The sequence below is a fragment of the Triticum aestivum genome, chromosome 7A, assembly GCF_018294505.1.
Source record: "Triticum aestivum cultivar Chinese Spring chromosome 7A, IWGSC CS RefSeq v2.1, whole genome shotgun sequence".
Taxonomy (NCBI): domain Eukaryota; kingdom Viridiplantae; phylum Streptophyta; class Magnoliopsida; order Poales; family Poaceae; genus Triticum; species Triticum aestivum.
The window spans coordinates 526377715-526384610 of NC_057812.1; the positions used below are offsets into that span (position 1 = coordinate 526377715).

General features: G+C 43.2%; 1 long non-coding RNA gene across 1 annotated transcript; it reads right to left on the reverse strand.

Moving 5' to 3' along the window:
- Positions 1-1873: 1873 nt before the first annotated feature.
- LOC123147985 (uncharacterized) lies at positions 1874-6078 on the reverse strand. Its single transcript, XR_006473568.1, has 3 exons — positions 5398-6078; positions 3448-3602; positions 1874-2278 (listed from the first exon to the last, which is right to left on the reverse strand). It is a non-coding gene; the product is annotated as an uncharacterized lncRNA (long non-coding RNA).
- Between the last annotated feature and the right edge of the window lie 818 nt (positions 6079-6896).

Sequence of the window (6896 nt, forward strand, 5' to 3'; positions counted from 1 at the left end):
GACCTTCTTCGTAGCCACCATGGTCGAGGAAGACGGCACGTCCGGCGGCAGTGCAGGCGAGTAGTACTTTGGTCTCCGGCCCATCTTCGATCCAAATCTGTTTCAAGAACACCACGACCGTAAGAAGACCAAGAAAAATGAGAGAGGAGCGAATGTGAAATGGGGAGGAGATGGAAGACGGACAACTAGCGCTTGTTGTTAGCTTTCAGTTCCTCCTCCTCCGCCCAGCTTGTGAAGATGTGCTTCGTTTGCTTTCGTTGAATGCATCTCTCTGCCGCTAGCACTGCATATATAGACCTGCACTGCCCACATGGCACCATGTGCCTCCAATTGTATTTTAACCGAATGGCCACCAATGTGTCCACACTTGTAGCCATCCACATCCACTAGCGCGGAGCCGGATTGTTTTATTCACCTGCTTCCATTCAACAAATGAGAGAGCGACACCTCACCTCATTGCAAATTTGATTGACATCAATTCTCCCGATCCACTAATCACTACATGTTAACCTCACAACAATGGAGGCAAGAGTGCTTTTTTACGTCACATCGATAATTGACTAGCCAGAAAGGGTTTCAAACAGAACACGTGACAACGTGGTTACACAAATCATGACATAAACCATGACTAACACTAACCACTATGTACGCACACGTACATCTTGCAAAGTGCCTAACTAATCTAGGTTTTGGGACGCTTGCATGGAGGGCTCTCAACGTCATCTTCTTCAACACCATTCTCGGCAGTGCCAGTAGCTGACATGTGATCCCCATCGTCCAGGGCGCATGCAATGATTTGTGTTGCATGTGCCATGCAAGGATCGAAGTCTGCGTACTCCTCTTTCAAGCAGCAAAACGACACTTCCACGTTAAGATCAACCTGCTTAAAAAAGTTGTAGATTCAGTTATCTGCTGCAATAAGAGCTAGCTATCGAAATCCCTATGGCATAATAAAACTGCCAACGAAAACATCACTCACTTTTCCAACAATCTCCTGGTGACCCATCGGGATCGGCGGTCCTTGCCCCATAATGCTAGCCTGCAAAATAGCAACAAGATGGAGTTTACAATCACTCTACACACGCAAAAACTTAACATTTTTATGGAAAGTTGGTGCAAAAGCGAAGGACCTCATCTCTCACGACTTCTATGTCCGACAGCGGGTCATGGAATACCAGATCATCGAGCCCTACCCCGTCACTGAGAACCTGGTGATGCATCGGAACACATGGCAAGAACATGTTACAAGATGAAACAATGCCTAGGAACGGAAAAGTGCAAGCTTGAGATCCACGATATAACCTGCATCCCCCCAACTATCAATGTTGAGCCCGATACTTCCGTCAGCTGGGAAGCTGGCGAGTGCGCGCTGATGGGGCCGCTGCTAGGCACCATTCCACTACAAGAAATACGGTCAATTGTGACTTACCATTTTGGTCGTTGATTCGTCATTGTTATCTTTTATTGACCTTTTTTGACCAAATTCAGATGGTCAACAGTTGGCTGTCAAGAACGAACAAATGTTACCTTTTTGGAATTTCGGTCTTAGATAGATTTGTGACCAAAATTTCAAAAAGGTCATTACCCATTTTCTTGAGCCACGTAGGATCTGACCTGGCTGATATGACGTGGCATTGTTAGTGACCAAATGGAATCATCATAAATTTCATAGCCCAGTCCACCAATCTAGCCTAAATGGGCCCGGCCCAATCATCATAGATTTCACAGCCCAATCCAAATGATATGGGCCCCGCCCAATACCTATTTTCTTAATTGAAATGGTCTGATTTATTTGGGCTAATGCATTATTTTGTCAAAAGCATGCACGTCTTAGGATAGGCCCATTAGAAAAAAAGTACAACATAATACAATATTTCCAAAAAAACAGTATATTTCATTTCAGTAACACATCATAGGAAATACAATACATCATCCATTGACTCCTATACACAGCAAGGTTCAAGGACCAAGAAGTGCACAACAACAAAAAAATAGTTCTAAAATTGCAAGTGCACGGCAAAAAGGCCCAACAAGTACACAAGTGCACAACAATATAGATTGGACGAGAAGCACAAATATCATGTCACTGGTACACATACATTATCCCATCACCCAGGCACCAATGTTGTGTCCATCTGCTGGATTTGCCACATGGTGGTGTTACTTAGGGCCGTCCCAGCTTCTCCCTGCCCAAATGGCACATGTATCTAATGATCGTTGTACTGCTCCAGCATCACTCCCGCTACAACTGGTGGAAGAAGATCAGCTCATCAATCATCTGCACGCCAACAAACCAAGAAGATTAACCTATTTAGACTACTGAAATAAACCCATCCATCAATTTTTTGTTTCTAAAAATCGGCATCAAATCAACACCAAAACTGAATTAACACGCACAAAAGAATGGAGCGTAGCCATATGCACAACCTAAGAACTTAAGGTTTGATCCATTTTCAATACTATAATAAATACATACAGCCAAAATTTCAATCCATGGACACCACATAGAAAAGGTACTGAGGCACTACTTGCTACAGGAAACCAAAGCAAGGTACGAAGCACAGGCCAGGCCAACAATAAACTGGTATCGAATCCAAAAATAACCATCTGAACTGAAGTTAATAAGACATTTTAGAATCAACTTGATAGTTGATAGTAATGTTTGTGTTGGACACATCTAGAACTGAAATTATACATCATGCCCAAATTCCGATGTCCAATGCCTCGGTTAAGTAAACACTAAGGATGGTACATAGTGAAGATTTGACACAACCAGAACTGAAATCACGAACTCCTTTAAAGACATACACTAATTTTATTACACATGCAACAAAATCCAACGCGAGCAGAGACTATAGGAGTTGGAACTTGGAAATGTAGGTGTACAATTAGCGCATCACATACCTAGTATCTAACTATCAACAATGGTCAGCATGTAAAAGCCAACTACTAGTAATTGATGATTAGTAGACAGAGACATGAAACAGATTCAGTAGTAATGTGCATGCTCTTATCCATGGATCATCAATCTTAACCAAAACAGAGCAAGTAAAGGAGCTAATCTCCATGAGTGAAACAAATTCGATCGCAGCAGCAATCCATAATGTTCGGTAACAAAAATAAGGTCCTTAAATAGAGAACAAGTTGAATCATGCATCGATCAAAGTGTCTGTTCTTGGTTTCTCTTCGTTAGAAGGCAGACAGGTCAGAAACCGGAGAGACACTAAACATGCGGAATATGTATGGATTGTCAAAACTTGCATTATCCTACTATCACAAGTATAACAAGCTACAGGTTGGCATAGTTCATGAACCATGTACATCGTGACAAATACAATATCATCCAATGCTTGACTATGAACAAAATTGAACAATTACACCTCACAAATGCGGAGCATAGAATCATGGAGCAAGTAGGAGGGGTAGAAGGGGACGTGAGGAGCTCACCGGAGGGGGTTGTAGCCTAGGCCGAGCTTCATCACCACGGCGGCGGCCAGGGGAGGCAGACGAGCCTACCATCATAGGAGCAGCGCCACCACCACCGCCAGAACTAAGATGGCCAGAGCAAATCGCCATCATATGGGTCACCATGACCAAATTATCTTGCAAGGGGTAAAGTATCCATGTTTTAGTACAAACTAGTGGCGTCAAGAACCAAGCAGTAGCAGGCAGAAGGTATATTCCAGTAACTGATGATTAGTAGACAAAAACAGGAAATATATTGCACCAGTAGCAAGCAGAAGCTAAATTTTAGTAAATGGTGATTAATTATAACATAGCATCTCTAGCTATGTTATTGTTTGCATATTACACCAGTAGTTGTCCACGGAAACAAATACAGAAGACAATGCTTGAGATACAATCAGAAACTACAAGGCTTGGAGCATATGATATAATAATTGACAGGCTAGCCATTGTTCTGGCAAGAAATGTGTTCAATTGCATGATCATAGTAACAATTGTAATACAATACCATATATTTGATATGTAGCTATATACCAAATAACCATTATATCTTGCAAAATAAAACACCTCATTAGTTTATAGGACTGAAGTGGATCATCAGTTTATTCTTAACAGCTCAACAGACTATAATCGCACGTGCGCAGCAACCAAGAAGCGTGGCAGAGGAAGATCTAGCATCTAGAATTTCAATTAATTTGCAGATCAGATCTCAGGCGATTGAGCCATTAGCATAACAAAAGGGAAGACAAGAAAAGAATTGCATAAACTATTTGAAATTACAACAAGAGTGACAAGATCCCAAAAGAATTGCATAGACTTGCATCAAGAGAAAAAGAACTAAAAAATATGCATTTGTTCAAGCTATAATTTACATGGTGCTAAATTTTTTACTGCTTATGAAAGAATTCACAAGATCTCAAAAGAACTAATAGCAGCCAAAATGGGTTTCCCACAATCAGAGGTATCGCATATTTTGCACGAATGTGTTCTACTCCTTCCGTCCCAAAATAAGTGACGTTGATTTAGTACAAAGTTATTATATAGTTGTACTAAATATATAGTTGTACTAAATCAACGACACTTATTTTGGGCCATGAGAGGGTGGAGTAGGGTGAGCCCCCTGCACAGTAGTCACTCCAGACTCTTGTGTTCATTGAAAATTCATGCTTCCTGTGTGTGTCCTTGCTCAAAGTCAAAACCTTACTTATTTTGTTTTCTGACATGATGCAGTGACCATGGTGGAATCCAAGAGCAAGGCACTGTAGGTTCTTGGATTGAGAGACTTCCACGTGTTCCATGAAATTATTTAACCTCTCTCTTTCATGCAAAGATTGGCCACTGTTGGTTCCGGAAATGGGATGCAAAATAATCTTATGCTTAATATAGTAACTGACAATAACTAGTGTTGGATTAACATGTAATTATATGCCTGACACATTAATTAGCTCTAAGTGTTTTACGTTTTCATGTAGTCAGTGAACCATGGTTATGTTCTGGACTGTAACTTCTAGGGAATATTTGGTGTGGTGTGGTGTATGTTGAGCTGGGGAAGAAGAGTGCGGGTGTAGCCAAGTATCACATGGCTCATCTCTTCCCATTCGATCCGCAAATAGCAATTGGTGTGCATTCACTAGTATGCCAGGATACCACTGTGTATAACTTCGTATTGGATGTGTATTCGACTAATTCAGAAATCCTTAAATGCAGCTATCTCAAGGTAGGTAGACAGTGGTGAAGAATTCAGGGTGTTGCCCACCTGATAGCCACTCGTCCCTGTCCCATTATCACATCTCTATTTTACCACACCTAAGCAAAAAATGTGGAACTACAGATACAACATTTCCAAGCATACACCAACAGAGGTGCCCATTAACAAATCGAATACACAGTGTTATAACAAAAACTGGAAAGAGAGTCGGGAGATGGCCTAACCTTGCCGCTGGAGAGGAGGTTGACGGCAGTGACACAGGTCGGAGTTGATGTAGTGCGTAAAGGATCCGAGGAGGAAGGCGACGAGCAGGGCGCCGACGGGGCGAAGCATGGAACGGAGGTCGGCATGGAAGAGGCATGGGTGCTCCAGCGCCACTCGGTAGGCGGGAGCGTTAGAGGCGACAATCACGTCCGTGATGGCGGCCAGGCGTAGTAGCACCGTCACCAGCACGGCGCTCAGCGCCTTGCCCGCGCGGGTGATTTTCTCGCAGACGGGAGCACCGTCTAGTTGCCCTGGTGGTCGGGCGTGGCGGCGGCTGGGTGCACGGCATCAGTACCCCTGGGTCACCGCGCGGATCTGGCTGGCAGCACCATGAATCGGTCATCAGAGGGCACCCCTTGAGAAGTGGCGGCAGATCCATGGGTGCCCGATGCGGTGGACGAGGCCGGGGAGAAGAAGAGGGGGTCGAGGAGGGCCCGATGGAGATGCAGTGTAGGAAGCGGGGAAGAGGGAGGTAAGCCATGCTGGGGAGCTGGTGGCGGTGAAGGGAGGCGGCAGGCTCGCCGGCCAGCGAGATGACGGGAGAGGTCACACACCGGCAGGGGGTTGGTGGGGGAGGGGGCGGTGGCGGATCTAGGAGAATGAGAGAGAGGAGTGGGAGGTGATCCTGATAGGGTTGTGTGGCGGCTGTGATGTAGAATGGGTGGAGGAGAAGACACCGCCCACTTGCACAATGCCCTCATTCCAAAAGCCGAAATTCCGTGATCCCGCCATCATTCTCCAAAATGATCTTAACTCCGCGTGATTTTCCTTTTGCATTTTTCACGCCATCCTTTCATGTTCGCTAGCTGCAGCGTGGGCCCCGTCTTCTATTTTACCCCACACTGCATAGAAAGTATGGTATGGCTAGTAAAAAAACTAGAGTAAAATACAAAGTGACATCTTGATGCAAAGTTATACAAATAAAACATACTCTGATAATTGTTGATGATGTAACCTTGATATGACAATAAATGTTTTATGAAGTTTGTTAACACATTGTAACACTTTGAATCGTGATCTCTTATTTTAAGTAAAAAAATGTTCCTTACCATTTACAATTGTACTGGATATGGTGGTCGAATGGCATCACCAACTGATGCATTCTAATGTGATTAGGTGATGGCATGATTTGCATCGGCCATTATATTCAATTTTAAAGTCATGGGGTTTTAGAGTTTAGCTATTTTCAAAGTAAGATATCAGTGTAGATGGAAGCATGGGTGAAATAGACGTCATCATATTTGGATATATAGACATGCCTTCATGTCAAAACTTGACATTTCTCAATGTCATTTTGCTATTTTTAAGTCATTTTAACGGATACTTGTGCATTTTTATGGATATTTTGAAATTTGAACAACAAGTAAGTAAAACAATGCACACAAAAGGATTGTGAATTCATATCTAGGTGTAGTTATACTTTGTGGCCTCAACATGTAGGCAAAATTGACATCTATAC